The following is a 10748-nucleotide window of genomic DNA, read 5'->3' as shown; positions in this document are numbered from 1 at the left end:
GCTGGTAAAATGAACAATTCCACTCAACACTCTGCCATCAAAACCCCAAGTGGGACCCTAGCTGGTGTGCCCAGTGGTTAGAGCGCTGTGTGCCCCCCCCCCCCCCCCCGCCAGCTTGGAAGAGTCTCAGGTTTGAATCCTGCCAAGGGCATGTACCTGGGTTGCAGGTTGGATCCGAGCATGCAGGAGGCAACCAATTGATGTGTCTCTTTCACACTGATGTTTCTCTGTCTCTCCCTCTTCCTTCCTCCCTTCCACTCTCTCAAAAGAAAAAAAAAATCAATGGAAAAAATATCTTCCAGTGAGATTAACCAAAAACAAAAAACAACAGCAACCCAAGTGGGGAAGAGAGTGAGGAGTCACCATATCGTACCTGACCTCCTACAATAGCCATCATTTTAACTCCCTTGCTCTTTTCTTGTAAGCCCAAAGGGAGCTATCTGATCACAGAATGAGAAGTTCTGCTGATCTCTACTCCAACAGGAGAATCTCAATGCATGTGAAAAATGCATATAGATTTATATAAATTATACATATTAAATATGTCCATAGAAAAGTATCTATATATAATATATCTATATCAAATATATAGATACCTATATCCATATGGATATATTATACATACACACACATACACACTAGTTTGTAAGTTTTAAATATATATATATACACAGTCAAATTTTCAGTAAAAAATTCATATATAACTTTTGATTCCCCCCAAACTTAACTACTAATAGACTACTGTTCACCAGAAGTCTTACTAAAACGTAAACAGTCAATTAACACTTTCTTAAATGTTATATGTATTATATACTGTATTCATACAATAAAGTAAGCAGAAAAAAGAGCGAGAGAAATGGTAAGGTGAAAGTCAATTTTAGTTTTTTTGTGTGGGTTTTTTTTAATATATATTTTTATTGACTTCAGAGAGAGATAGAAACATCAATGATGAGAGAGAATCACTGATTAGCTGCCTCCTGCACACCCCCTAATGGAGATGGAGCCCGCAAGCCCGGCATGAGCCCTGACCGGGAATTGAACCGTGACCTCCTGATTCATAGGTCAACACTCAACCACTGAGCCACGCTGGCCAGGCCAATATTTGTCAGTATTTGAAAAAACTGGGTGAAGGGTCTATGGGGATTCTTTGGACTACTCTAACAGATTTCCTGTAAGTCTGAAATTACGTGGAGAAGAAGGCTAGTGGCGCTCCTCTTGCTCAGTAGAAGTGGTAGCAGTTGTAGCATTTCTTTTACTGGGCACTTACAAGGTGCCAGATGATCTCATCTGACCCCTCAGCTGCCCCATTAAGAGCTGTCATCGAGCCCATTTTGCAGAGAAGAATCCCGACATCAGACACAGGAAGGGACTTGCCCTGATCACACAGCCTGTGGCCTGTACGTGGCAGAGCTGGAGTCTGAACTTGAGTCTGTCTGACTCCTCACTCCCAGAAATCATCACCATCTTCTCTGCAACAAGGTCACAAATGCCCTCCAACTACATCTGAGACTGTGCAAAGAAAACCTGGCTTCATCACTCTCTGTAGAGCAACTGAGCCAGAGGGGTCAGGGTGCAGAGCTAAATTTAGTTCAATCCAGTTGAAAACTTGGTCTAATTCAACAATTTAAATATTCTCTTGAGGTTTCTTGAGTTCGGAGAAACTTGGTCTCAGTATAATTGCTCTGTCTTTCAAATGCTTCCTCTCCACCTCCTGCTTCTCCCAATATGAAGGCTGGTCAGGGTGGGAAGATTCCATGGTTGGGTGCAGCTGCCATCTGCTGGGATCTAGGTGGCTTGAGCCAGTCACTGGTTTTCAGCGATGGCTGGTGACGGGTGAACTGGTCTGGCCTCCTGCGGACTCACTGAGGCCTAGTGGAGATGCAGCTCGCTGTGATTCTGAGGTCATCTCTGGGGTTCTTATCTTGTCCTGTTTCTAGGCTTTGAATCCACGACCACCTTGCCCCCACCAGGTTGGGTCCTAAAACAGGCCTCGTGGCTCCCAGGTCAATGTCTTCAGAACTACGGGAGGCTCAAAAGCAGGACTGAGATGCAGGTGTGCGCTTTGTTATTAGGTTAATTGAACGCTCCCCCCTGGCTTCCCCCTGGCTGGGAAAGAGCTGCGGTCTCCCTCCTCCACTCCGGCTGCCTCTGGCATATCCCCAGGTCCCTCTCATACCAGACACTAAAGCAGTGGTTCTCAACCTTCCTAATGCCTTGACCCTTTAATACAGTTCCTCATGTTGTGGTGACCCCCAATTTCATTTACAAATTGAACATAATTAAAGCATAGTGGTTAATCACAAAAACAATATGTAATTATATATGTGCTTTCTGATGGTCTTAGGTGACCCCTGTGAAAGGGTCGTTTGACCCCCAAAGGGGTCGCGACCCACAGGTTGAGAACCGCTGCACTAAAGGGTTAACACCTGGTACAGCAGGTCGCCTCCAAGACTCTGCTCAGGCCCCAGGCCCCACACCCCTCTGATGGTCTGACGTTAGGTATTTTGAACTCCCCCACTCCTTTCGAAGCCTGGCCACCCAGGGTTCCTTCTCTTCCTCCACCTCTACCCGAGACTTCTCTGAAAAGTCTGAGGACAGTGGACAAGAGCTCTCCGCCCTTGGGGTTCCTCTCAACTTATCCCACACGCCTGCCCCCTTCTGGGCTCGATCTCAGGGTGAAGATGGCCCAACACTGAGGGTCTCTCAATGGCCTTCCTCCCAAGCTGAAGTCTATGCTAGAGGCTAGAACAGCTAAACCAGAGGTTCTCAACCTTCCGGTCCTTTAAATACAGTTCCTCATGTTGTGACCCAACCATAAAATTATTTTCGTCGCTACTTCATAACTGTAATGTTGCTACTGTTATGAATCGTAATGTAAATATCTGATATGCAGGATGGTCTTAGGCGACCCCTATGAAAGGGTCGTTCGACCGCCAACGGGGTCTCGACCCACAGGTTGAGAACCCCTGAGCTAAACACTTCCTCCCCGGCCTTCGCTGCATCAGGAGCAGCCATGTGACCCAGGCTGGCCCGTGAAAGGTAAGGAGAAGTCTGTGAGGGAGCTTCCAGGGCAAGTTTTTGTTTTCCTGATAAAAGTGAGAAACTAGCCCATGCCAACCCTCCCCCCACTTCTTGCTTTAAAGTTAAACAATGATATGAGGCCTGAAGTTATGTGACCCAAGAGGACCCCAGAGATGCTTGCCCTGACATGGTTGCTACCTACCTCCAGATTTTCTTTTAAAATCCTCACATGAGGATATGTTTTAGAGAGAGGAAGAGAGGGAGAAAGAGAGAGAGAGAGAGAGAGAGAGAGAGAGATCGGTTGCCTGCAGCAACCTGTAGCTTAGGTATGTGCCCTGAGAATTGAACCTTCAGCCTTTGGTGTAGGGGACAGTGCTCCAACCAATGGAGCCACCCAGTCAGGCCTCCTCCTCCAGATTTTTTACGTGAGAAAAAGAAGTTCCTGAAAATTGAGTTTTCTGTTTTTTCAGCCCAACTCAATCCTGATACAGGAAGATTAGAATGCGTCTCTGTCTACCCACCTCCCCAACTCTGCTCAGGCATCTCCCTGGTTTGCTGTCCCCACAGTTCCCTGGGCCTAGGAGGGCAGAATGTTCCTCTATTCCTCCTCCCTGTTTATATGAAAACTTTGCTTTCATCAAATCCTTATTTTCTACCTGGGCAGGCTCTTAAAATGCTAAGACAGGAGATAAAGGAACATAGGAAAGTCCTTTCACTCTCAATAGGATCTACCTTTCAAGCCTAATGCACCACCTCGTTCTGCATGCCAGAATTGTGGCTTTAACTCTATTATTAATTCTTATTATAATTAACTCACTTTCTTGATAATTCTTGTGATTATTACAATTAACTCCTATTATGAACTCTGCCTTTCTTCTTGCATTCCTTCTATAAAGTTCTAATCTCCTGATATGATAATTATCCCTGCTTTATGGATAAGGAGACTGGGGAGGCTGAGGGAAATTGAGCAATTTTTTTCCCAAGCTGGACAGAGCAAATGTGATACAGGCAAGACCGGAGCCATTTCCAATGGTCATTAATGCCCGCTCTCCTCGGGCACTTCACTCCCTCCACCAACCATCCCACCATCTCTTCTATATCATGGACCGCCCCTCTCCCCTCCCCAGCCCTGGAGGAGGTGGGGGTAGAGGGTGGTGAGCAAGAAGCAAGAGGAGACGATGGGCAGCATGTATTTTATGAAGAGCAAGTGTGCCAGCCTCAGAACCAGCTACACATTCTCTGGCTTATGGGGCACTGGAGGCTTGAGTCCATAGGGGATACAGCACAGGGAGGCATCTGGGCACAGGTGCATGAAGGTTTCATACTTGGTGCAGTAAGTCCGGCAGGCTCCCTGGCCATTCCAGCACCGTTTGAATTCGCTTCTCCCTGTGTAGAGGAAGACCACAGGTCACAGGATAGCCCGGGGGTCATAGGTTAGGCCACTGTTAACATATATAACCACAGATCAAAGGTGAGGCCACAGGTCACAGGTTAGACCACTGACCACAAGTTAGTCCACAGGGCCCAGGTTAGATCATAAGTTACCAGTTCGCTTTCTAGTTATGTGTTAGATGACTGGTCATAGAGCAGTCCACAAGTCATAAGTTAGGCCACAGTACATGAGCTCTGACCACAGGTCAAGGGTTAAACTAGAGGTAACGGGCTAGACTCCCAGAGACAACTAGCTACAATTTAGACCACAAATCTCAGTTCAGGTTAGCCCACAGGTCACAAGTTAGACCACTGGTTATAAGTTAGAGACCAATTTCTTGTCCAGATTAATCCATACCCCAGGTACACTCTAAGCACTTTTCAAAATAACACTCTATTATTGTAGTTGGTCTTTCATTAACTGTATAACAACCCCTATTATACAGTTAAGGAAACTGAGGCACAGAAAGATTAACAACTTTTCCCACGGTTACATGGCTATTAAGGAGCAGGGTGAGGATTCAAACTCAAGCAATCGGCCTCACACACTTAACGGACCTGTTTAATATTAAAATTTAGTGAAAGAATTTCCGTAAATGGTAAGGCTTTGGGGGACTGGGACCTGTACCCTCTCTGAGGGTCTTTGGTCACAGCAGGCGGTGGGGAAGCATCTGCATTTATTCATTCAGCAAACATGAGGCACTGGCCGTAGAGGTGGTAAGTGCCCGGAAGGAAGTAATGGGAGCCCAACTGCCCATTAGGGCAGGTGTGGGAACGTGGGGAGGGAGGAGGAGCACTTCTACAAGGCCTGTCTGTTACAGCGATATTTCTACACATACAACCCAGCAACTCAGAAGAACTGGGCTGAATGGGAGGTGGAGGGGAGGAATGCCTCTCCCTGAGTTAAAAGAGAGTCCTCAGAATCTTTACGTGATACCCGTGGGTGTTATTCAGCCCTGTCAACCTTTATCTTGCCAAGGTAGAGAACTTAGCACGATACAGAGCTGATCTCAAAATCTCCCTGAGGCAGAGAACCCACAGGCTGAAGAGGATCTGCAGTATACTGATTAACGGGGTGGTGTGCACCCAGCTCAGACCCCCTGAGTCCAAATTCCAGCTCTGCCATTTCCCAGCCGCGTGGCCTGGGCCTCAGGTTCCTCATCTGTACATCCCTCCTTCAGAAGGCAGTGAAAGGGGCTTTAATCATTTTAGCACAGTGGCCGGCAGGGAGTAAATACTCAATAAATGAAATGGCAAGTGATTTCATCAGAATGACAGCTTAGCGAGTTGAAGCAACCAAGGCTCAGTCTAGGCCAACCCTCTCATTTTACAGATAAAGAAAAGAAGGGACTTGCCCAACTTCTCCGGCCCAGTAAGTGGTGGGGCTCGTACCAGAATCCAAGACCCTGACTCCCAGCTGAAGGCAGTTCCTACAACAACTACTGTTAATCACATTTCAACCTTCCAACCACCCTGAGATACAGCCGCTGTTTTCTCCTACATGATCTGCTATCCCTTCCTTTGACTTCATCTCCCTCCACTTTTCTTCTTGTTCTCCCCACTCCAGCCACACTGGCCTCCTCGCTGCTCCTGAAACATGTCTGTCTATCTATCTATCTATCTATCTATCTATCTATCTATCATCTATCTATCTATCTATCGCCTATCTATCTATCTATCTATCATCTATCGCCCTCCTGCCTCCTTCATCCTTGCTGCTCCCTCTGTCTGGGATGATCATCCCTATATAATAAGTCCTCACTTAACATCATCAATAGGTTCTGTGACTTTAAATGAAATGTATAAAGACATCAAGTTTACCAAGGGCTAATTGATATATACAAGAGTTAAGTTCCCACAGCACCTCATCAGCCTTATAACCAAATAACGTTAATCAGAACCTGCTGTATTCTCACTGTAGTCAGATCATTGCTCAAACCTACCTTATATAAAATGATAAGAGATCTGAAATTTACTTCAAAATAATTCACTGGGCAGAAGGGGCAAGTGAACAACAAAACAGGACTGGTTCAAGTTGATAATTGTTGAGGTTGGGTAATGGATATGGGGAGTTTTCTATAGCATATTTCTAAATTTAGGTTTGAAGTTTTCTCAAATAAAATGATTTTTTTTTTAAAAAACTCACATCATTACGTTTTTCTCTATTTTTGCATGTTTACCTTTTTCCATTATAAAAGGTTTTTTAAAGCTCACTTGTTCCTTATATTATTCTGTCTACTTTCAGGTACATTTGAACTAAAAACTTAAAAAAAAGAACTTATCAGCCCTGATCAGTTTGGCTCAGTGGATAGAGCGTCGGCCTGGGGACTGAAGGGTCCCGGGTTCGATTCCGGTCAAGGGCATGTGCCTTGGTTGCGGGCGCGTTCACAGTGGGGGGTGTGCAGGAGGCAGCTGGTCGATGTTTCTCTCTCATTGATGTTTCTGATTCTCTATCCCTCTCCTTTCCTCTCTGTGAAAAATCAATAAAATATATATTTTTTTAAAAAGAACTTATCAGAGGCCTTTCAGCACTTCCACCACCCCATGCACACACCACACTAACCCTCTGCCCTGCGTTTATTCTTCTTAGCCCTTATGACCACCTGAAAGAGTATATGTTTATTTGGTTCTTTTCTGTCTGCACTAACTAAAATATCAACTCCATGAAAGCAAGGACCTTGCTTTCTCTCACTACTGGATCCACAGCAATTGCACTAGTGCCTGGCACACAGTTAATATTTTTCAAATGAACATTTGTTGAGTGAATCACATTTTAAAGATTAGGAAACTGAGGTGCAGGCTGATCTAGCAGCCCATTCTAAGCTGCTCAGAAAGCCAGTGATGGGGCCAGAATTTAAACATTGGTCCAGGCCTCCTCTCTTCCCCAGGAGGTGAGAACCTACTCCTTGTTTCTACATACACACACACACACACACACACACACACACACACACACATGCGTGATGTTACCTGGAGGCACATGACCCAGGACCAGGAGAAACACAATGAGCAGAAGCAGCTGTGTCATGGCCACAGGGCTTCGGGGAGGCCACTGGGGAGAGAACACAAGAGGAGAGGAGCCAAGCCCACCAAACCTGGCTGCCTGGGGCCCAGCCTTTATTCAACTGCAGATCAAGGCAGGAGCGTGGGCAGCAGGAGACTTAAGTGGGTGTCTGAGGCCTGTGGTCTCCAGGATGCAGCTGGATCTCAGCCAGCTCTGTGGGGAACTGGCTGGACACACTTCCAGAGGTTGCTGAGCTCTGAAACTGGGGACAGAATCTCCTGAAGCAATGTCTGGGGTCAGAAACTGGACAGCTTCCCCACCTGAGAGGGTAGGGAAAGCCTTGGCTTCAGAGAGACCTGCTTCAATGCCAGCAACTCCCTCTAATTGCTGTGGTACCTTGGACAAGTCACTTAGCCTCTCTGAGCCCCAGGCTATCATCTAGGTCCTAGATTCTAGGAAATGATCGAAAGCACCCCTTGCAAAGCTAAATACGTGGAGGATTCCTTTCCTGAAGCCAAGGAGGTGAAACCAGAACCCACTGAGCTGTCCAAACAGCTATGCAGGAAATGAGAAGAGTAATAGTTCCCCCCAAACAGAGAGTAATTGTTACCTAGCTCGTTTAGAAGATTAAACAAAATAATACAAAGTGTGGCCCGGCTGGTGTGGCACAGTGGTTCAGCGTCGACCTATGAACCCGGAGGTCACAGTTCAACTCCCGGTCAGGGCACATGCCCAGGTTGCAGGCTCGATCCCCAGTGTGGGGCGTGCAAAAGGCAGCCAATCAATGATTCTCCGTATTAATGTTTCTATCTCTCTCTTCCTCTCTGAAAGTAATAAAAATATATTTAAAATAATAATAATAATACAAAGTGTGGCACCCAGGCCAGCAAGCAGCAGCAAGAAACACCTGGGGCTTGTTAAAAGCGAAAATTCTCAAGCTCTACCCCAGCGGTTCTCAACCTGTGGGTCGAGACCCCTTTGGGGGTCGAACGACCCTTTCACAGGGGTCTCCTAAGACCATCAGAAAACACATGTATAATTACATATTGTTTTTGTGATTAATCACTATGCTTTAATTATGTTCAATTTGTAACAATGAAAATACATCCTGCATATCAGATATTTACATGATGATTCATAGCGGTAGCAACATTACAGTTATGAAGTCGCAACGAAAATAATTTTATGGTTGAGGGTCACCACAACATGAGGAACTGTATTAAAGGGTCGCGGCATTAGGAAGGTTGCAAACCACTGCTCTGCCCAAACCTACTGAATCCAAAGCTTGGGAGTGGTCTCAGCAGACGATGGCTTAAGAAGCCCTCCGACTGATTCGAGCATTTTGCTAACGTGTGAGAATCCCGGAGATAGAGCATGTGTGTGCAGAGCTTAGAACAGCGTCTGGTACACAGGCGTCTGAGTTGCATCTTGAAAGATGAGGAGAGGAAAGTATTCCAGGCAGAAGAAACATAATGTGCCTGGGAGTGTGGGGCATGGCCAGAGCAAGGAATGTGTTGAGAGGAGATTGGAAATGACCCTGCAAAGGACGGTTTCTTTTTAAAACTCACATCATTACATTATTCTGTATGTTTGCATGTTTACATTTTTCCATAATACAATGTTTTTCAACAGCTCGTGTTGTTTCTTATATTATTCTTTCACTGTCATGTACATTTGAAATAACAAATGTTTAAACTTTTTTGAGACCTTTCACCTCTCCCACCACCCCACCTGCACCACTACGCTAACCCCTTGCCCTGCTTTTACCAGTATTTACCATGGGCCTTGAGTACTGAGTTCAGGCTTTTCTATTGTAGACACTGGAAGTTTTGTAGCAAAGGTGTAACCTGTTTAGATTTCAGTTTTATTTTTTAATTTATTTTGTATATATTTTTTATTGATTTCAGAGAGAAAGGGAGAGGGAGAGAGAGATAGAAACATCAATGATGAGAGCGACTCATTGATCAGCTGCCTCCTGCACGCTCCCTAGTGGGGATTGAGCCTGCAACCGGGCATGTGTCCTTGACCAGAATTGAATCCGGGACTCTTCAGTCCGAAGGCTGACACTCTCTATCCACTGAGCAAAACCGGCTAGGGCTTTAATTTATTTTTTATAAAATTTATTGGGGTGATGTTGGTTAATAGGATCATATAAGCTTCAAATATACATTTCTATGATACATGACCTGTATATTGCATTGTGTGCCTACCACCCAAAGTCAAATCATCTGTCACCAAATATTTGGAGATTTGAGTTTTAAATAAAAAAAAAGAAATCCAGCCCTGGCGGGGCTCAGTGGTTAGAGCACTGGCAAAGAGTAGAGGATTTGATTCCAGTCAAGGGCATGCACTCAGTTGCGGGTCCCCCAGCCCCCGTGGGAGCACCTGTGGGAGGCAACCAATCAATGTGCCTCTCTCACATTGATGTTTCTCTCTCTCTCCCGCTCCTCCCTCCCTTCCAGTCTCTCTGGAAATCAATGGGAAAAAATATCCTTGGGTGAGGGTTCTCCCTCCCCCACCACCTCGGGTGAGAATTAAAAAAGAAAGAAACCAAAATCCAAAGAACAGAGGTGGAGCTAGAACTTAAACTTGCCTCACTCCCAGACAATGTATGACCCTGCACCACTCCCAGCCCATCTTGTAGGTGGGGAAGGAAAACTTAGAGGGCCAAGCCACAGAAGGAAGCCAGGCGTGAAGGGGCTCAGCGGCTGTGGGAGTTGCCCTGAGCTGGACACTTGGACCCCTTCAGCCATGACAATGAGCCCCACCCACAGGTACAGCCAGTCTCCAGGGGCCTCACATACATACCTGCTCCAGTCCCTCATGACCTAAACGGAAGCGCCCTCCCCAAGAGCTTAGATCCGGGCCCATGGATGGCCGAACTCACTTACCTACAGCCAACTTCTCTTCCATAACCAAGACCACAGTGTGTCTTTCCTCCTCCTACATGCCTGGGAAGAGATTTAAAAAAAAAAAAAAAAAAAAAAAAAAAGCTACGGACCCGTGATAGAAAGGGACAGTAGGCTGAGAGGCCCCTGAGTCTCAGGCCCAGGTAAGCCTGGGTATGTCCATCTTTAGTGTTGCGTAGGGATTAAATGAGCTATGAATCCAGGCAGAGTGCTCAGACCATACCAGGCGGGCACAAGTGCTCAGTAAATATGAATCAGAGCGTGGGCAGCCATTCTTCCGGGTACAGGACAGCCCAGCTGCATAACGGGTGCTTAACCTAGAATGTGGTGAGTGAATGAATGATGCAAAAATAAGATATCCAGAACTCCCCAGCAGACTTCCT

General features: G+C 46.0%; 1 long non-coding RNA gene across 1 annotated transcript in view; it reads right to left on the bottom strand.

The window, feature by feature from the left end:
• Positions 1 to 4195: 4195 nt before the first annotated feature.
• Positions 4196 to 10748, bottom strand: part of LOC102261632 — an 8592-nt gene continuing 2039 nt past the window's right edge. The window contains exons 2-4 of the long non-coding RNA XR_314358.2: positions 10348 to 10407; positions 7423 to 7504; positions 4196 to 4407 (exon numbers count right to left, since the gene is read on the bottom strand). This is a non-coding gene — a long non-coding RNA (uncharacterized LOC102261632). The remainder of the gene's footprint in view (positions 4408 to 7422; positions 7505 to 10347; positions 10408 to 10748) is intronic.

This window comes from Myotis brandtii, unplaced genomic scaffold (genome assembly GCF_000412655.1).
Source record: "Myotis brandtii unplaced genomic scaffold, ASM41265v1 scaffold61, whole genome shotgun sequence".
NCBI classification, from domain to species: domain Eukaryota; kingdom Metazoa; phylum Chordata; class Mammalia; order Chiroptera; family Vespertilionidae; genus Myotis; species Myotis brandtii.
This window is presented reverse-complemented; position numbering and strand designations above follow the sequence as displayed.